At 41.2% G+C, this 22,099-nt stretch overlaps 1 pseudogene; it reads right to left on the bottom strand.

Moving 5' to 3' along the window:
• Positions 1-18,307: 18,307 nt before the first annotated feature.
• LOC114263361 (ras-related protein RABA5e pseudogene) lies at positions 18,308-19,297 on the bottom strand (annotated as a pseudogene).
• Positions 19,298-22,099: the final 2,802 nt, after the last annotated feature.

Here is a 22,099-nt window from a genome sequence, read left to right as displayed (position 1 = left end):
AAATTAAAGTGGCTTTCACACATCTATTGCTTATCAAACTTTAATTTGCTCAAAATCATTAAGGAACGAATAAGAAATTAATTCCAAAATCACTGTTTGAATATTGATTGAAAAATGCTGGCTTTTGTCCTCTATATATATATATATATATTTTTTTTTTTTTAAGAAAGTTTGTTAACTTTATTTAATCTAACCTTCGACTTGGGGTTAGGCCCCAGGACATCTAAATTTTGTGGATGATAAGTTTGTTGGCTTTATTTAGTCTAACTTTCAACTTGGAGTTAGGCCCTTAAGGGCACTCAAATTTTGTGGATGGGGGAGAATCTAACCAAATGTCACTACAACAAATTACACTTTGGCGATTAAATTTTTTGTTGCTAAAGATTTTTACCAATTAAAATTTTTGGTCACCCGTTTGGTCATTGTCTAATTGTCGGCAAAAGAATTGGCGACTATTTTTTTTTAGTCGCCGAAAGTCGCCAATTAATGACTAAAAATTTAGTCGCCCAAAACAACATATTTAGCAGCCAAAAAGAAAAAAAATTTTGTCTTCAATTTTTTAACTACCAATTTTTTAGTCGCCAAAATTGTGGTGCTCCTTTTTAGCTACTAATTTTTTAGTCGCCAAAAACTTTCATTTTTTTTGCTACTAACTGTTTAGTTGCCAACAATTTCTCCTTTTTATTTTTTGGTTACTAAATGTTTAGTCGCCAAAAGCTCTATTTATTAATTTTTTTAAAATGCACAAATTGAATTTTTTTTATTAATTTCTACATTATATACATTCCATCATCAATGTAACCTGTAACCTGTATATATACATAATAGTACATCTATCAGGGGATTTTTATTGATAAATCCATTTAGAAGTGTTTTAATCCAAGAAGTCCATGAAGGAATTTTTTAACTCATTTAGTCCCATGTATGTATAGTTTTATTCCATAAATTCCTTTTTCTTGATTTACACTATTTTCTTGGACACTTATGCCCTTATATTTAATTTTGATACCCTTATAAATATTTTTTGAACGGTTAGCAATATTTTAATGTGAACATTCATATTTTAAAATTCACATTGGTAGGAATGTAAAATTGGCCCGTGGGTGGCTCGAAACCCGCCCGTGAGTAGTGGCGGGCCCAGCCCGGCCCATTGACACTATCAATATTCACATTGACACTATCAATATTCACATTGACATGTTAACATTCACATTAATAGGAGTGTAAAATTGGCCTGCGTCCCGTGGCGACGCGAAACCCTCTCACGGCCCATGGGTGGCCCGGGGCGGGCCCGGTCCGGCCCGTTGACAATGTAAATATTCACATTGACATGTTAACATTCATATTGATAAAAGTATAAAATTGGCCTGCGGCCCATGGGTGGCCAAAAGCCCGCCCGCTCGCCCTCGGGGCCCGTTCGGCCCGGCCCGTTGACAATGTGAATATTCACATTGACATGTTAACATTCACATTGATAGGAATGTAAAATTAGCCCGTGCCCCGTGGCTGCCCGAAACCCACCCACGGCCCATGGGCGGCCCGGGACGGGCCCAGCCTGGCCTGTTGACAATGTGAATATTCACATTGACATGTTAACATTCACATTGATAAGAGTATAAAATTGGCCAGCGGCCTAGGGTGGGCCCGACCCGGCCCGTTGACAATGTGAATATTCACATTGACATGTTAACATTCACATTGATAAGAGTGTAAAATTGGTCCGCAGCCCGTGGGCGGCCCGAAGCCCGACCGCAGCCCAAGGCGGGCTTGGCCCGACCCGTGACAATGTGAATATTCACGTTGATATGTTAACATTAACATTGATAGGAGTGTAAAATTTGTCCGCTGCCCGAAGCTTGCCCGCGGCCCGGGGTAGGCCCAGCCCGGCCCGTTGACAATGTGAATATTCACATTGACATGTTAAAATGCACATTGATAGGAATGTAGAATTGGCCCGCGGCCCGTGGGCTGCCCGAAGCCCGCCCACGGCTCAGGGCAGGCTCGTTTCGGTCCAAGCCCGAGCATGTCCGAGACCCTAGGTTAGGGCCTAGGTCATCACTTTGAAGCCCGGCCCGGCCCATCGGCCTGTTTAAGGCCCATTCAAGGCTCGGTCCGAGGCCCAGCCTGCCCGAGGCGCAATGTATTTTTTTGTGGAAAATAATAAAATTTTGGTAGAAAAATTAAAAAGAATTAAAAAAAAATGGCCAGGCCCTCCCAAATCCGACCTAAGCTTGAGGCTAGGCCCAGGCCCACCGGCCTGACCCGAGGCTCGATCCATCGGCCCGTTCAAAGCCTGAATACCCTTGTGCCAGGGCTAGGGCCTGCGCCTAACTTTTTGGCCCGTGGGCCGGCCCGACCCAGCCCGAGAAAGGCTCATTTAGGCCCAGGCTCGAGCCTAGTCCGAGACCCTAGGCTAGGGCCTGGGCCATCACTTTGAAGCCCAGCTTGGCCCGGTTAAGGCCCATTCAAGGCTCGGTCCGAGGCCCGGCCCGCGTCGAGGCCTAGTGTCTTTTTTTGTGAAAAATAATAAAATTTTGGTAGAAAAAATTAAAAAGAATTAAAAAAAAATGGCCAGGCCCGCCCTGAGCCGCCTGCAGGTCGTGGGCGGGTTTCGGGCAGCCATGAGGCACGGGCTAATTTTACACTCCTATCAATGTGAATGTTAACATGTCAATGTGAATATTCACATTGTCAACGGGCTGGGCCGGGCCCGCCCTGGGCCGCTGGCCAATTTTAATCTCTTATCAATGTGAATGTTAACATGTCAATGTGAATATTCACATTGTCAACAGGCCAGGCCGGGCCCGCCCCGGGCCGCCCACGGGCCGTGGGCAGGTTTCGGGCAGCTACGAGGCGCGGACTAATTTTACACTCCTATCAATGTGAATGTTAACATGTCTGTAAACACCCCATTTTTGACCGACCTTAAGACTCAGACGTCACCGATTGAGCGCTCAGTGATGATGCATATTGTGCTCGTTCTGAGGTTTCGGAGTCTCGGCTGAGAGCCTTGCCTCCAGACTTCGGGGCTCTTTTGTGCTTTGTCTCGGTTTGCGAACCAGGTCCTGTTTTCTCTGTTTTCTTTTTCCAAAGAGAGGGAGAGGTCTTGAAGACTATCTCTCAGCAGCCATAGGCTACGTTTCGTGGTCGTAGGCCACTATTCCCGTTTGGAGACCAGTTCCTAGTTTTCGGAACCGTTGGCCGCGTGCCTCAGTTCGGGACCGCTTAACTACCTCCGTTTGCTCTGATTTTTGGCACAAACCTTGTTTCCTCTCCCTAGAGGGACACTGTGGTCCGGGAGACCACCTTCGTGGTCGCACGCCACTTCCGCTGCTTAACAGCCTATTTTCGAGGCCCCAGGCTGCGCGTTTTGGCCCCCGAACCCTCGTTTTGCATCGGTTAGGGTCATTCTTGGCATGGACCCTATTTTCATTGTTTGGAAGGTGGTAGGAGGGTGGGAGACCAACAATTCTTTTGGAGACCATTTCTCTCTCCTCCAGTTGGTTTTCTTGACAGGTAGGTGGTCTCCCTCACTTTTGAACCTTAATTTCTGGTCTCCCATACCACCATTGTGTTGTACTCATCTGGGAGGCCACCAATATGGGTAGGCCGACCAACTTTTCTTCCAGACCCTTTTGAACCTTGCTAGAAAGCTGGTTTTCCTCTCTCTTGGGTCACATTTTCTAGTCTCCCATACCACAATTATATTGCATTCACCTGGGAGGCCACCTTTCTAGGTAGGCCGACTAGCTTTTCTTCTTGACCCTTTTGAACCCTAGTCGGCCGACCAGGGCAAGTGGTCGGCCAGCCATCTGCTTTTTGCCCTTCCTGAGTTGCATACAGCTGTGCCAGTTGGGAGGCATTTGCTCCGGGTTTGACCCTTTTGTTTGGCTTCTTAAGGAAGTTTGGCCCTTTTTGCTTAGCTGCTAGGAGAAGCTTGACCTTTTGTCAAGCTTCTTGAGGAAGCTTGACCCCTTTGGTCCAGCTTCCTCAAGAAGCTTGACCCTTTTGGTTTAGCTTCTTTTAGAAGCTTGGTTCTTTTACTTGAGGCTTCTCCAAGAAGCCTTGGACCTCCCCTTCTATAAAACCAACCCTCCTCTCCACTTGCAAGGGTTGAACATTTTAATCTCAAGATAGATACACTCTCCCTCTATATCTCTACATCCAAGCTCCATAACTCCATGGTTCTTGGCCATTTACACTACACCTCCAAGCACAACACCTCCACTACCATCCTAAGTACCTTGGAGCTATTTTTCAGAGGTTAAAGGCTCACTTTCTTGGTCCAGAGCTTGCTGCATTGCTGTGCTACAAGGGTAAGTCTTGATTTCCCCCATTTTGATATTGTTTTGCCTCATAGTTTATCCCTATTTGCAAGCATTTTCGAGCTTTGACATGAACTAAAAAGTGTCTTATTTTGAGCTCCTCTTGAAGATTGTTTCGGGACATTTTTCTATTAGAGGTCATTTACCCCCTTGTATGTTCCATCCCTATTTTAAGGCTTATTTTGCTTCATATCTTAGCCTTACTTGAAAGCATTTTCGTGCTTTGTCATAAACTGAAAAAAGTCTTATTTTGAGCTCCTCTTGAAGTTTGTTTAAGGACATTTTTCTGTTAGAGGTCATTTACCCCCTTGTATGCTTGTTTGTATCTTATTTTGAGCCTTGCATCTAGGCCTTTGTATCATGCTTTGTTTGGCATACTATTTTGAGAGCCAAAATCAGGGGGGGTGACCCCTTCTCTCATTGTCTTGTTTGTTGGCCCTTTTGGCCTTCCAAAGGGGCCCCTATTTGCATGTTTCAATGCCATATTTCAGGCCCTATTTGGTGAGTTTTAAGGTCTGCATTATCTCTGTCTTGAGCCCATTTTTCCATATAAAGTGTCTATGTTGCATGCGTAGAGTAATCCTCTTCAAGGCCTTTCAAAGGGGCTTTCACTTGCATGCTTCCTAAACCAATTTCAGGGCCTTTTTGGTGGGTTTTAGGACCCTCATAACCTCTGTCCATAGGTGGTTTTACCATTGTGTGTGTCCGTCGTATACGTGTGGAACAACCCCTTGCATGGCCCTCCAAAGGAGCCTATCATTCTTACATGTGTTGACTGAGTTTCCATGGGTTTTTGGGCATATTTTAGCATGGCATACTTCTATTTTTGGCTGGTTCGGTGAGCCCTCATGTGCTTCACATACTTGTAGTGTAAATCATGGTTCACTAGCCTATTTCGCATGCTTTGTTGACCCTTGATTTTAGCACTTTTTGGCCTTGCCTCAAACTGATTTTGTGCATATTTTGGACTGCCCTAGCTCTGTTTTTGGGTCTCATGGTCGAATGACGTTTGTTTTGCATGCTTGTAGTTCAATACCCATGCTTAACTTTGAGTTTTGAGGCTCATTCCATGCATATACTGAGGTGTGTTCATGTTTTGGGTCCATTATACATCATATTTCAGAGCTTTTTTGAATGCCATATTGCCATGTTTTGTACTCTTTAAATGCGTTTGAGAGTCGGGCTTGTATGCCTCATTTACTGACCATTGAATGAGTTCCATTTCTTTGCATTCCGAGCCATCATTTTAGGCCATTTCCCCACTGTTTCAGACCTGCTTAGGGTCTGTTTGGGGTTGGTTTTGCCATTGGTGCATTGCTTTGGGTACCTCTAGTGTAACGCATTTCACTAGTTTCGGTACCCGGGCCATCTAGCATGCATTGGGTGACATATTTGCATGTTTCGGGACCATCTTTTATGCCATTTCAGAGCTGTATCATGTGCCATTCTATGCCATATTTCATCCTTTGCCATGCTCAATTAGAGTTGCATGTTGTGCCTTAGGATCGGTCCTTCGCATTCGTACATATTTGCATGTATCTCGGTTGTCTCATTTTCATCACATGGCCACTGATTTGAGTGTGGCTGAGGTCCACTCATATTGGTGTAAGTCCATCGTGCATTGTGTATGCCATTTTAGTCCATAACATTGCGTATGCTAGGTTGCATGTTAGTGCATTGTGCATGCCATGTTGTTTTAGGCATGGTGTATGCCATCTCATTTCCTCGTATTGCGTGGGCTAGGTTGTTAGTCGCATTGTGTATGCCATATGGTTCATAGCATTGTGTATGCTAGTAGCATGTTTGCATCTCATCCTTGCATGTTTGCATGATTAGGTCGCATTGCGTTAGGATTGCATGCTAGTTGCATTTGTGCATGACATGTCATCCTTATTTGTTGCATTGTGTTTGGAGTAGGGTTTAATCCAAACACGGGAAACGAGGGATGTTTCATACTCCAAGTGACGAAACGTGCCTCGATTCTCGGTCGCCGACACTCTTGACTGTCCATGATAGAGTCGTTGATTTTACTTGCTTATATGTGCATTCATTTCATATTGAGTTGTGAAAATTTGACTCATCGGTCATCATGCATCGAGGTACGTGATTAGTGGCACGAGGATCGAGGTCTACACTCCTTTGAGCTTGTGCAAGGACGGGGAGAGTGGTCTTGCACACATATGTTGAAAATACCTTGCTTTCTCTTCCTCTTGCCTTTGCTTCAGAAAAACCAGAATCCAGGGGCAGAAAGTGGTCAGCCGACCATGTTTTCTGGCAGGCCGACCACCTTTTTTTGGTTTCCACCACAAAGGGTGGTCGGCAGGTCTCCCAAGCCAATACCTGGTTGGCAGCCTTCTCAGGGTGGAGTTTCTGCCTCTTGGAGCCTTGTGCAAATTTCTAAAATCAGTTGCAAACAAAGGCGAGGCGAGGCATCATGATGGAATTTCCCGGCGAGGCGACTCGAGCATGCATGCATCTATCATCACCCAAAAACAGAGTCGAGGCAGTCACATTCATGTAGTTTACATGCTTACTTAGCTAGTTTGTTAATTAGTTAATGTTGTGTAATAATTAGCTGTAGCAATTATTTATTCGGACTGTATTATTTATTCGGACCCTCCGAGCGAGGGCACAATTGTAATAAGTGTGCGTGTGTGTGATGTATGTCTTCCAACCCCACGTCTTTCTGCCTTTTATTTACCAGCTTATGATGGTTAGATTAGGGCATGTTTCAATTAGCATACTTATGCTTGCATGTTTGCATCATTCATTTGTATTGCATGCACCGGGCTCGGCGCATCATACTAACTGCATTGTATTCCAATTCCAAGTTGAATACGTGTTAGCTGTAGCATCTCATATGCCATTCTTAGGATAGCCGAGCCTATTTCTAGTTGCATTTTGCATGTGTTGCACTAGCCATCTTAACATGAACTAGGATCATGCATTGATTACTAACTAGTTTTTGTTTTGGCTCGGAGTACTCGGTAAGTGTTTATGGTTTAGTATCCTTACATGCGTGTGAGTGACTGCCATGATAGCATGTTTACCATGAGGCTAACTGCTTATGTGATATACCTGCCTGAATGCCTATGGGTGAAGGTTGGATTATCTGAATTGGAATAATGCATCGATTGTGAGTTTTAAGCCCACTTGAGAGTGGCAAATCACCTTGTCTTCTAAGCCCACCTGAGGGTGGCAAATTCGCATTTTAGCCTACTTGCGAGTAGCAAACCGTTTCAAAAGCAAACATGAGGTGTTTTGCTCCAATTCAGGCGATCCAATCTATACTTGTATGCTGTGTGCATCACGCAGTAAATCTAGGCTAATAACCGGAATAAGAGCACATAATATTTTTAAAACTCGATATCATGGTTAGTAGAGGCCGATCTTTGATCGGGAGAGTGGGGTGCTCACGACGTGACCTTCCCCAATCGTACCCAAGTTCCTGAGCCGAGGCAACTTTGGTGATGACGGACACGTGGCCTTAGGTAAATGAGTCAGGGTTTCCTAAATTTCCCAAAATAAAATATTTAGGTGGCAACTCTGTATCTGACAAAGCAGTCCATGTTTGGCACTTCTTTCAAAAAAATATGTTTTCAAAAATGATTTGCTGAATTTGGAGTCTTTGATGATTCATCGGTCTTGCATTGCACTCTGCGAGATTAGATATAGGACTGTGACACATGAGTCCTGAACTGTAGTGAGCCCATATGAACAAAACGGGATTTCCCTCCCGGGACGTTCGGGGACGTCTACAATGTCAATGTGAATATTCACATTGTCAACGGGCCGGGCCGGGCCGGGCTCGCCCTGGGCCGTGGGCGGGCTTTTGGCCGCCCATGGGCCGCGGGCCAATTTTATACTCTTATCAATGTGAATGTTAACATGTCAATGTGAATATTCACATTGTCAACGGGCCGGACCGGGCCCGCCACGAGCCTCCCATGGGCTGCGGGCAGGTTTCGTGCTGCCACGGGACGCGGGCCAATTTTACACTCCTATTAATGTGAATGTTAACATGTCAATGTGAATATTCACATTGTCAATGGGCCGGGCCCGCCCGGGCCTGACTCGAATTTTTCCGGGCACCCACGAGGATCGACATGGGCTAGGTGTAATAACCCTCACCATTGTTTACCGAATAACCACTGATTACCGTTAAACTGAACTGATTATGACTAATAAGTGAACTGATTGAAATACTGAACTGACTGACTGAAATCTAGAACTGAATTGACTGAGCATATCTATTTAATTATGCATTTATCTGTTTGACTGTTTGAGTATCTGTTCATGTTTTTATGGTGAAATTGCAAATTGAAGGCCTTATCGGCGGCCGAACCAGAAATTGATTGATGTTTCATGATCAGTAGAATTTTGTGATTTTATGGTGTAACTACCTGAAAACTGATTAGGTATGATTAAATTAGATTAAACTGAGTTAAATTGCATAGTTTGACTAAATTACATTAGTGCCACTTAGTGGCCACTACCTCAACATATTGAGCCTTGTATACACTTAGATCAAAACATTTTCCTCAGCCTTGTTTGAGCACACCACCGAACTAGAGAGAGAGGAAGTGAGAGAGTTGAATTGTTCTAGAGAATTGGCTTGAAAGGCTTGAAGAGATCTTAGGAGATTTGCCTAATTGGACTTCTACACTTGTAATTGAAGCTCTAGGTAAGGAATTCAACCTCTCATCGTTATGTTTAAGCTTATTCATGAAAGATTCTTGAGCCTCTAGTGATTTAAGTCTAGAATTGGTTCATTATTGTGGAATTGAAGCTTAATTGTTGCATGCATGGCATACTCTTGCATTTTTGAGGTTGTTCTTCATGGATTTTGGCATGCATGTCCATGTTAATGCTTAGGACCATGTTTTCATCTTGTTTTTGGAGCAATTGGCTCCCTAGAGCATGAAATCGAAGCTTTGAATTGGTTTGAATTCATGCATGTTTGCATGTTCTTCTTATTCATGAAATTGGTTTGAAATTAAGTTTGAATTAAACACCCTTGGGCTTTGATTTCTCAAATTGAGTTTTGAATCGTGTTTAACTATGAGTTTATAAGAGTTTTCCAGAAAATGGTCCCAAGAGGATCGGTTTTGATGCATTTAAACTTGGTTTTTGGCTTGAAGGTGCAATCTGGGTTTTCCAGATTTTGCACTCTCGCTCGAGCGGGGAATCCGAGCATCCAGTATCTTGGCACTGTTTTACAGTCCGCTCGAGCGTAGGATTGGACGCTCGAGCGGAGGCATGTGTATCACGCTCGAGCGGGCGTCGAGCGTCCGTCGGGCGGAGATTTCACCCACCCAGTACTTTTACAGTACGCTCGAGCGGGGGATTTGACGCTCAAGCGTGTACCTTTGTTGCATGTTCGCTCGAGCGGGACTCTGTTTTTCTGAAAATCCTGAAATTGTTTTCTGATCACATCTTTGCAACCTCATCCCATCCTAGGCATTCTTAGGCCTAGTTTAAGACATCTTGTTGAGGATATAAATGTAGAACAAACCGAGGCAATTAGGGATTAAGTTCTTATCTTTTCCAACTGTGTAGCTTAGTGTGTGTTCATTCTGTAAACTGTGTAGGGTTGGCGACAGGGGATGCGCTCTAGCTTACTGTAGCCCAGAACTCTGTGAGTAACAACTGTGTAAAGATATATTCAAAAATGATTATCTTCTGAACAATTGAACTGTACTGCTTTTTGAACTGATTACTGTTAACTGATTGAATGTATGCCCTATATTCTGAACTGTATTGTGGCATCCTTATCACCTACTGTTATTGACTGTTACTGTTATAGAGATCTCTGTCGGTTCCCTCGTTGGAACCACTACTGTTTACTGACTGATGGCCATCATTTACTGTTCGGTCTTTTAAGACCTACTGTTTACTGTACTGCTATGCTAAGGGATGTACCACATATGACTGAATGATTGATATACTGAATCAATGAACTGTTTTCATTACTGTAAGGACATTCATTCTTAACCCTTTTACGCACTGTGTTATTCACTGGGCTTTAGCTCACTGCTCATATATATATGTAGGTGTACAGGCACCAGAACACGGCTAAAAGCGTCGAGGTAAACTCCAGTTTTGTCAAGCCAACTACTGTGCCTCACTGCGAGGTTTCGAGCCTGCCATGCTATGGCTTAGGGGTCTTTTATTCCCCCTTCTGTCTCTGTACCTGTTTTGTAAACTGTATAGACTGATAGCACTGTACTGTACTGTTATATAAGGGATTGAGTCCCTATTCTGAATGATTGTATATATTGTGTATACTTTCCTGTACTGAATGTATATATATGTATGAAAAGTCTTTTTGCATACAGTCTCTCACAGCTCATTGCACATTGTTTATTTACTGTTGTGACTTCCGCCAGGCCCTGTACTCTGTTTTACTGTATTACTATTAAGCAGGCCTTCGGTAATCTCGGATTACTGGCCGGTTACGGTGCTAAACCCATAGGGCCGGGTTTGGGTTGTGACAGAGTGGTATCAGAGCGATACTTACCACGAGTTATACCGCACACACCTGTCCAAATGAGCTATAGGATGTCCTAGAAAAGTGATTAGGGCGTTTCAGGAGCATGATAAGTGTGTGCCTATGACATGATTGAATATATACTAATATGTTAATCTGTTTAAACAAATGACTGCCTATATTGATAACTGTCATAACTGCTTATAGTGAAATGGATAATGCAAGAACGGCAAATGAAACTGAATCCTCATCCTCTGAGGCCAGAATGGCCAGACTGGAACGGATGATGGAACTGATAACTGAAAGATTGGACCAGCAACAGAATCAACAACCTCCACCTCCTCCTCCGGTTGTACCGGAACAGAATGTGAATGTAAATGATGGGGATATAATTGCTCTGACCCAAAAGTTCAGCAAAATGAAACCGCCATCCTTTCAGGGAGGCCTTGAACCGTTAAAAGCTGAAGCGTGGGTTCTCGAGATCGAAAAATTGTTTGAGGTTTTTCCGTGCTCTGAGGCACACAAGGTACTGTTGGCCACCTTTACTCTACAGGAAGAGGCCAGAAGGTGGCAGATGTTAATCCGTGATGACAACATTATTATGACTTGGGCTTAGTTCAAAGGAGCCTTCTTTGAAAAGTACTTCCCTCAGTGTGTTAGGGATAGAAAAGTAACTGAATTTGAACAGCTGAAACAGGGCACAATGTCCGTTGCTGAATATGAAACAAAGTTCACCGAGCTTGCGAGATATGCACCGCATATGGTGGACACTGATTACAAGAAGGCCAGAAAGTTCGAAGGCGGCCTTAATGTTGCAATTCTTGACAGAATAAATGTTTTGAAATTACCGAATTATGTGAATGTCCTTGACCGAGCTTTGATGGCTGAGTCGAACATAGAAGCACTGAAAACTGAAACACCAGCATCTGAATGGCGCGGTAAGAGACAGGGTTTCAAGTTTAAGAAAGGCAAGAGCAACCCGTTGAACAAGAAACAGAATACGGGGTCAACAATTAGCCCCAGTCAGGGGAGTGGTTCTATACCACGCTGTTCTGAGTGTGGCAAGAAGCACAAAGGGGTCTGTTACAAAATATCTGGAGCTTGTTACAGGTGTGGCAAGGTGGGCCACATGGTTAAAGATTGCCCCTCTGCTCCACAGGAAAATAGTAAAGCTGCAGCCAGCGGCGCAGCATCAAATGCTCCACCAAAACCGAACCCCAAAGCTACCGGGAAAGAGCCTATAAGGCAGGGCCGAGTGTTCGCCCTAGTATCGGGAGATGTACAAAATACGGAGACGGTTGTGTCAGGTATCCTCTCTATTTGTACTCAAAATACATATGTACTGATTGATTCGGGGTCTACGCATTCATATGTGTCGCATGCTTTTTCGCAAAAATTGAATAGACCCTTAGAACCTATGAACTATCTGTTAGCTGTATCTTCACCTGTTGGGGGATCTATGACTTGTGCGTATATGTATCCTGCTTGTGAAATTATTGTTGGAGATGCACATATATTTATTGATTTACTGCCACTGAACATTGATCATTTTGACGTAATATTGGGGATGGACTGGTTAACGAAATATCATGCCACCATAGATTGTGTAACGAAACAAGTAGTTTTCCGTCCACCTGGTTTGCCTGAATTTGTGTTTAATGGAGTTAGAGTAGTACCTCCTTCGTATTTGATTTCATCTGTGAAAGCTATTAAATTGATTAGAAAGGGATGTAAAGGATATCTGTGTTCTGCATTGACTGTATCTACTGATGATAGTGCTAATGTGAACTGTATTCCTGTAGTCAGAGAATTCCCAGATGTTTTTCCAGACAATTGCCAGGGGATTTGATTGATAGAGAGATTGAATTTACTGTTGATGTGATTCCCGGAACACAGCCAGTTTCTAAAGCTCCTTACCGAATGGCTCCAACTGAACTGAAAGAACTGAAAGTGCAACTGCAAGAACTGTTAGACAAAAAGTTCATCAGACCTAGTACTTCACTGTGGGGCGCACCTGTTTTGTTCGTAAAGAAGAAAGACGGCTCACTGAGACTGTGTATTGACTACCGTGAACTAAATAAGGTAACCGTGAAAAATAAATACCCATTACCACGTATTGGTGACCTGTTTGATCAGTTACAGGGTGCACAAGTGTTTTCTAAGATCGATCTCAGATCCGGATACCATCAGTTGAAAGTTAGACCTGAAGACATTGACAAAACTACTTTTCGAACGAGGTATGGACATTACAAATTTTTAGTTATGCCTTTCGGAGTTACCAATGCACCTGCTGCATTTATGGACCTCATGAACAGAATCTTTAAATCGTACCTTGATGACTTTATTGTTATATTTATTGATGACATACTGATTTACTCCAAAAGTGTAGAAGAACATGAACATCATCTGAGACTTGCCCTACAAACCCTAAGAGAACAGAAACTTTATGCTAAACTGTCTAAATGTGAATTTTGGCTTGATCATGTTATGTTTTTGGGGCATGTTGTTAGCAAAGATGGAATTTCCGTTGATCCGTAGAAAATTGAAGCTGTAGTGAACTGGCCTAGACTAACAAATGTGACAGAAGTCCGAAGCTTTTTGGGATTAGCTGGGTATTACAGAAGATTTGTCAAAGATTTCTCCAAAATTGCCTTACCATTGACTCAACTGACTCAGAAGGGGATATCATTTGACTGGACTGACCAAAGGGAATCTCCTTTCCAGGAGTTGAAAACTCGATTAGTGACTGCACCTGTTCTGACCTTACCTTCAGGTATAGATGGTTATACTGTATTTAGTGATGCTTCTCATAAGGGTTTGGGATGTGTTTTAATGCAGAATGGGAGAGTTATTGCTTATGCTTCCCAATAACTGAGACCGCATGAAAAGAACTACCCGACCCATGATCTAGAACTTGCTGCAGTAGTATTTGCACTAAAAATCTGGCGTCACTATCTGTATGGGGCGACATGTGAAGTACATACTGACCACAAGAGTTTAAAGTATTTCTTCACACAGAAAGAACTGAACATGAGACAGCGGAGATGGCTAGAATTGATTAAATACTATGACCTACAGATATTATACCATCCGGGAAAAGCCAATACCGTTGCCGATGAATTGAGCCAGAAATCAATTGGAAACTTAGCATGTTTGCTTACCGGACAGAAAGAGTTGCTTTGTGACCTTGAAAAATCTGAAATTGAAATTGTTTTGCGAGAACAAGGTGGAACCTTAGCTGCTATTTCTGCTCAACCGGCACTGATTGAAGAAATTAAAGAGAAACAGCAAAAGGATGACTTCTTGAAGAAGATCATCGAAGAAAGGGAAACTAAACCGAGACCAGGTTTCAAGTTTGAAAACAATGTACTGAAATTTCAAGAAAGACTGTGTGTACCGAATGATACCGAACTGAAAAGAAGAGTTCTGCAGGAAGGCCACAATTCAAAATTTTCTATCCATCCGGGGAATACGAAAATGTACCAAGATCTAAAACTGAATTTCTGGTGGCCGGGAATGAAGAAAGAAATTGCCAATTTTGTATCAAAATGTCTTCATTGCCAACAAGTTAAAGCCGAACATCAACGACCCTCAGGCTTGTTGCAGTCCTTACCTATACCGGAGTGGAAATGGGAACATATCACCATGGATTTTATTGTGGGATTGCCTCGCTCCAGTAAAGGTATGGACTCGAATTGGGTTATTGTTGATAGACTGACTAAATCTGCTCACTTCTTACCTGTTAGGACAATTTATAATGCGGACAAATTGGCTATACTCTATATTGATGAAATTGTTAGACTACATGGAGTGCCTGTGTCCATTGTTTCTGACAGGGATTCGAAGTTTACATTGAGATTTTGGCAAAGCTTACAGACTGCATTGGGTACTGAACTGAGACTGAGTAGTGCCTACATCCTCAGACAGATGGCCAGTCAGAAAGGACCATCCAGACTCTAGAGGATTTATTGAGAATGTGTGTCCTTGATTTTCAGGGAAACTGGGAAAGTCATTTGCCCTTAGCTGAATTCGCCTACAACAACAGCTATCATTCAAGTATTGGTATGTCGCCTTTTGAGGCATTATATGGCAGAAAATGTAGATCTCCGATTTGCTGGTCAGAAGTTGGAGACGGGCCTTTGCTTGGGTCCGAGATTGTTTATAAAACAACTGAGAAAGTGATACTGATACAACAGAGACTGAAAACTGCACAGAGCCGACAGAAAAGTTATGCAGATGTCCGAAGGCGGGACAGAGAGTATGAAGTGGGTGATCACGTTTTTGTGAAAGTGACACCAATGAAAGGCCAGACTCGTTTCGGAGTCAAAGGCAAGTTAGGGCCAAGATATGTCGGACCGTACGAGGTTATTGAGAAAATCAATCCGGTGGCGTATCAAGTTGCGCTTCCTCCTGAAATGGAGCATATGCATAACGTCTTCCACATTTCTATGTTAAGGGACTACCTCCGGGATCCTTTCCATGTCATAGAGCCTACTCGTGTAGTGCTGAGTGATGACTACACTTACGAGGAACGACCCATACAGATTGTGAACAGACGGATCAAGAAGTAGAGAAACAAAGAGATCCCGCTAGTGAAAGTCGACTGGCAAAACCATGGTGGCGTGTATGCCACTTGGGAAAGGGAAGATAACATGGCTAAAAGATATCCTGAACTGTTTCCACTAAACCCTGTTTTCTTCTAGAATGAAGGTAACTCGAGTTTAGAGGACTAAACTCTTTATAAGGAGGGGAGATTGTAATAACCCTCACCATTGTTTACCGAATAACCACTGATTACCGTTAAACTGAACTGATTATGACTAATAAGTGAACTGATTGAAATACTGAACTGACTGACTGAAATCTAGAACTGAATTGACTGAGCATATCTGTTTAATTATGCATTTATCTGTTTGACTGTTTGAGTATCTGTTCATGTTTTTATGGTGAAATTGCAAATTGAAGGCCTTATCGGCGGCCGAACCAGAAATTGATTGATGTTTCATGATCAGTAGAATTATGTGATTTTATGGTGTAACTACATGAAAACTGATTAGGTATGATTAAATTAGATTAAACTGAGTTAAATTGCATAGTTTGACTAAATTACATTAGTGCCACTTAGTGGCCACTACCTCAACATATTGAGCCTTGTATACACTTAGATCAAAACATTTTCCTCAGCCTTGTTTGAGCACACCACCGAACTAGAGAGAGAGGAAGTGAGAGAGTTGAATTGTTCTAGAGAATTGGCTTGAAAGGCTTGAAGAGATCTTAGGAGATTTGCCTAATTGGACTTCTACACTTGTAATTGAAGCTCTAGGTAAGGAATTTAACCTCTCATTGTTGTATTTAAGCTTATTCATGCAAGATTCTTGAGCCTCTAGTGATTTAAGTCTAGAATTGGTTCATTATTGTGGAATTGAAGCTTAATTGTTGCATGCATGGCATACTCTTGCATTTTTGAGGTTGTCCTTCATGGATTTTTGCATGCATGTCCATGTTAATGCTTAGGACCATGTTTTCATCTTGTTTTTGGAGCAATTGGCTCCCTAGAGCATGAAATCGAAGCTTTGAATTGGTTTGAATTCATGCATGTTTGCCTGTTCTTCTTATTCATGAAATTGGTTTGAAATTGAGTTTGAATTAAACACCCTTGGGCTTTGATTTCTCAAATTTAGTTTTGAATCGTGTTTAACTATGAGTTTATAAGAGTTTTCCAGAAAATGGGCCCAAGAGGATAGGTTTTGATGCATTTAAGCTTGGTTTTTGGCTTGAAGGTGCAATCTGGGTTTTCCAGATTTTGCACTCTCGCTCGAGCGGGGAATCCGAGCAACCAGCATCTTGGCACTGTTTTACAGTCCGCTCGAGCGTAGGATTGGACGCTCGAGCGGAGGCATGTGTATCACGCTCGAGCAGGCATCGAGCGCCGTCGGGCAGAGATTTCACCCATCCAGTACTTTTACAGTACGCTCAAGCGGGGGATTTGACGCTCGAGCGTGTACCTTTGTTGCATGTCCGCTCGAGCGGGGAAACCTGAGCTCGAGCGGGACTCTGTTTTTTTGAAAATCCTGAAATTGTTTTCTGATCACATCTTTGCAACCTCATCCCATCCTAGGCATTCTTAGGCCTAGTTTAAGACATCTTGTTAGGCCTAGTTTAAGACATCTTGTTGAGGATATAGATGCAGAACACACCGAGGCAATTAGGGATTAAGTTCTTATCTTTCCCAACTGTGTAGCTTAGTGTGTGTTCATTCTGTAAACTGTGTAGGGTTGGCGACTGGGGACGCGCTCTAGCTTACTGTAGCCCAGAACTCTGTGAGTAACAACTGTGTAAAGATATGTTCAAAAATGATTATCTTCTGAACAATTGAACTGTACTGCTTTCTGAACTGATTATTGTTAACTGATTGAATGTATGTCCTATATTCTGAACTGTATTATGGCATCCTTAGCACCTACTGTTATTGATTGTTACTATTATAGAGATCTCTGTTGGTTCCCTCGTTGGAACCACTACTATTTACTGACTGATGGCCATCATTTACTGTTCGGTCTTTTAAGACCTACTATTTACTGTACTGCTATGCTAAGAGATGTACCACATATGACTGAATGATTGATATACTGAATCAATGAACTGTTTTCATTACTGTAAGGACATTCATTCTTAACCCCTTTACGCACTATGTTATTCACTGGGCTTTAGCTCACTGCTCATATATATATGTAGGTGTACAGGCACCAGAACGCAGCTAGAAGCGTCGGGGTAAACTCCAGTTTTGTCAAGCCAACTACTGTGCCTCACTGCGAGGTTCCAAGCCTGCCATGCTATGGCTTAGGGGTCTTTTATTCCCCATTCTGTCTCTGTACCTGCTTTGTAAACTGTATAGACTGATAGCACTGTATTGTACTGTTATATAAGGGATTGAGTCCCTATTCTGAATGATTGTATATATTGTGTATACTTTCCTGTACTGAATGTATATATATATATATGTATGAAAAGTCTTTTTGCATACAGTCTGTCACAGCTCATTGGACATTGTTTATTTATTGTTTTGGCTTCCGCTAGGCCCTGTACTCTGTTTTACTGTATTACTGTTAAGCAGGCCTTCGGTAATCTCAGATTACTGGCCGGTTACGGTGCTAAACCCATAGGGCCAGGTTTGGGTCGTGACACCAGGCCCCTACACATTGACGATATGAACATTCACATTGACGGTGTGAACATTCACATTAGGGGTATTTTGGTAATTATGTCACCCATAGGACTTATTGAAACATAAGAAAATAATGTGAATTAAATGGAACATAAGTAGATGAAAAGGGTATTTTGGTCTTCTTATCTCAAATAGGACCTAATGGAATAGTCAAAAAGAATATGGGTTGGATGGAATAAAGCTCTTAGAAAGTGGATTTATCAAAAAAGCTCCCATCTATCAATTATAATCTAAATCCATTATCAATAATACCCATTTCATTATCAACTATCCAAAAACTTTAACTTGTGACATCATATTCCAAATATCATACAAATCCATACCAACCAAGTATAATCCATCTAAATTAAATATTACATACAAAAACACTGAATTTCCAAAATAGAGGATTGTACAAAAATAAATGTCTTCCATATACAAAACAAATGCTCTTCGTACACCAAAATAAATAACCTGTTGCATAATAAAGCTTTTCCAAGGATTTGAAATTATTTTGTTGTAAGTATGCCCAGGCCAAGTTGCTACCTACAGCCAATAAACCACCTACAAGCAAAATAAATAATAAGCCATTATCAACAAAACCATCCACAATGTTGTTGAGGTACACGAGTGGTGTGTTACCTATCAACTGTCAAGTCAAAAACAAGAAGACGAATATGATAAACAATATCCCTTAATTATAAGTTCAAGAAGAAGGTAGGGGACTATTATGAGTGTATGCCTACTTTTATTTAATACTAGAAAAATGTTGTTCAAGCAAAGAATTGAATATAATCGACTAATTTCTAATTCAGAGCATCCAATCATGGCCTAAAAAATTCTAGCACAAAACAAAGTAAAGCAAAATCAAGCAACACCCACGTTACTACTCTTTAGAATTGACCAAAATCCAGAAAAATCCACTACTTGGGCTTTCAATTTCAAAATCATTAAAACACCCAAAATGGTTATTCGAACACAAATTCAAATTCACAGCAACAACTTCAATAACAAGCAATCAAACCCACAAAACAAAGCAACTAATAAATAGATCAATTAAAATATCATCAACTTACTCTTGAGTTCATCGAGCCACCGCTTGATGCAATCGAAAGTACTCCAGCGAGTGATATCATAGACGACGAGAGCTCCAACAGTGCCTCTGTAGTAGGTAGAGGTGACGACGCAGAAGCGCTCTTGGCCGGCGATGTCCCAGACCTGGGCTTTGATCTCCTTACCATCAAGCTCCATCACCTGGGTCTGAAACCCTACTCCCATTGTGGCTTTTGAGTGCAAATTGAACTCGTTCCTTGCAAATCGCGAGAGCAAGTTCTATTTTCCCACCGCTAAGTCTCCAATCACCACTATCTTGAACAAGTACTCTTCTCTTTCTAATTTCTCCATTTTTGTTTGGTTTGTTTGGGTTAGGGAAAGAGAGAGAGTGAGACAAACAGACAATCTGTTTTGTCTAAAATTTTCACACCTTTTATAATGCCCCACTACTTGCTAGCCCAAGTAACTTGTAGGTTGACCAACAATACCCAAAAGTTTAAGCCCAAGTTACTTAGTAGCAAGGTAGTGGTACTTTATATGCCTAAGATTACCTATGCAAACTTCCGATGTGGGACAGGGTGTAACAAACTCCTCCACCTATAAATCATCGTGTTCGTGCCAGAATAAGTGGCCCTACATGGTTGTGTGCATGGGTTAGTGGGGTGTTACACCGTTGGCGACCAAATTGGTTTTTTTGTCGGCAAAGGTTAATTAATTTCATAAGCCCCTCCAAAATTTGAAATATTTTCCTCTAAATATTTTAGATCTTTGGCAACTAAAATAATTTTAGTCGCTGAAAAGAAAGTTTTGGCGACCAAATTTTTAATCGCCAAAGATAAAAAGTAATTTTTTATTTTTCATTCGGCGACTAAATAATTTAAGTAGCCAAAACTAACTATTTGGCGAAAAAAAAATTTAGTCACTGAAAATGTATTTTTGGCAACCAAATTTTTGGTCGCTAAAGATAAAAAATAATTTTTTATTTTATATTCGGCGACTAAATAGTTTTAGTAGCAAAAACTCAATATATGGCGACTAAAATAATTTTTTTGTCGCCAATTCTGGTATTTTTAGCGACTAATTTTTTTTTAGCCGCCAATAACCAATATACCCGACTAAAAAAAATTAGTAGCTAAATATTGTACTTTTGCCGACTAAAAAAATTTTGGTCACCAATTCCACAACTTTTGGCGACTAAATTTGTTTTAGTCACCAAAGGTGTATTTTGTTGTAATGTGGGCTAGAATGCATGCTTGTGCTACTCCTATCCAAGCTGGGTCAGGTTAAATGTGAGTAGTCTGTGTATATATATATTGGATAAAATTATTAATTAATTACTTTCAAAAAATCAAAACTCGTGTGTTTTTTCGCATGATTTTAGCTTCATGATTGCTTCGAATAGGTGTGAGAAAGTCTATAAAATCATCCCTTTTCTAGCATATTCATTCATTCAATTGTCTTTCTCTTAGTATCATTTATTCTGAGTGTCTAATAGTACAGTCATTTGTTTGGTTCACCAGGCAAACATTCGAAATGTTTCCACTGATCTTTACAATGTGACAAATTTTGTATTAAAAAGCTAGCGTCCAACACTAATTTTGACCAGATTTTGTATCTACGATTTACGTTATGTAAGTTTACTTTCTTTTCTTCTTTTCTTTTTATTTATTTATTTATTTTATTTTATTTTATTTTTTTTGTGATCTGAAAATTTGATCCCAACATGAGTTTGAAATGTCCACCTCTCAAGATAACACACGGCCTTACATAGTTTAGCATATTAATTACACACAATTTTGAACAAAAATTAAAGTGGCTTTCACACACCTGTTGCATATCAAACTTTAATTTGCTCAAAATCATTAAGGAATGAACCAGAAATTAATTCCAAAATCATTGTTTACATATTGATTGAAAAATGCTAGCTATATTTTTTATTAAAAGTTTGTTAACTTTATTCAGCCTTTGACTTGGGGTTAGGCCCTTGGGAATCCAAATTTTGTGGATGAAAAGTTTGCTGGCTTAGTCTAACTTTCAACTTGGAGTTAGGCCCCTAAGGGCACTTAAATTTTGTGGATGGGGGAGAATCTAATAAAATGGGCTAGAATAATTACAACAAATTGCACATTTGGCGACTAAAATTGGCGACCAAATCAATTTTAGTCGCCAAAAACAGTGTATTGGGCGACCAAAAATCAATTTTAGTCAGCATTCATTTCATATTTTTAGCTACTAAATTCTTTTAGTGTATAGTGTTATTGGTGACCAAAGTTGTTTGTAGTCGCTGTTTTCAACCATTTTACGCTACTAAAATTTAATTTAGCCATTGTATGATAACATTTTGCAACAAAAACTTTTTGTCGCCAAAAATTGGGAGTATTTTTGACGACCAATTTTAGTCGCTGTTAACCATATTTGGCGACAAATAATGATTTAGTCGCTAAAGCTTCCAATTTTTTTTAGAGGGAAACTCATTAATATTGGCGCCTATATTTAACAAAGAATTATTTTTCTTCTGTTTCACACACACCATACAGAGCACTCGATACCAAAGCTCAGCGCCGCTGACCACCGTCGATCATCACCATCGTTGGCCACCGGCGCTACCACCACGACCACTGCAAATCGGCCCCACCACTGATTATAGGTATTTCTCTCTCATCTCTCTCCCTCTCTGTCGATCTGTGTCTATCTGTTTGTATCTTTTTCTCGCTGTCTCTCCCATCCCCGTGGCTCACGATTTCTGTAGGGTTTTTAAATGTTTGTTTTCTTTCATTTTCTGTCGATTTCGTAATCAACATTTTTAGGGTTTTTTCTGATTTCGTGAATGGGTGGTTGAAATTTCGATTTGTGGATTTCTGATTCTCGATTTTGGATTGTTGAGCTATATGACCAAATGTGCCTCGGTTTATTGTTAGGAAATTGAATGCTGTGATGATTCTCGATTTTGGATTTCTGATTCTCGATTTCTGATTTCCTCAGATTAGTTGGTCCAATCAATGCTAACTTCTCTTTTTACTTAAAAAC

Source organism: Camellia sinensis, chromosome 4, assembly GCF_055761805.1.
Source record: "Camellia sinensis isolate YWXY chromosome 4, ASM5576180v1, whole genome shotgun sequence".
Classification (NCBI taxonomy): Eukaryota; Viridiplantae; Streptophyta; class Magnoliopsida; order Ericales; family Theaceae; genus Camellia; species Camellia sinensis.
This window is presented reverse-complemented; position numbering and strand designations above follow the sequence as displayed.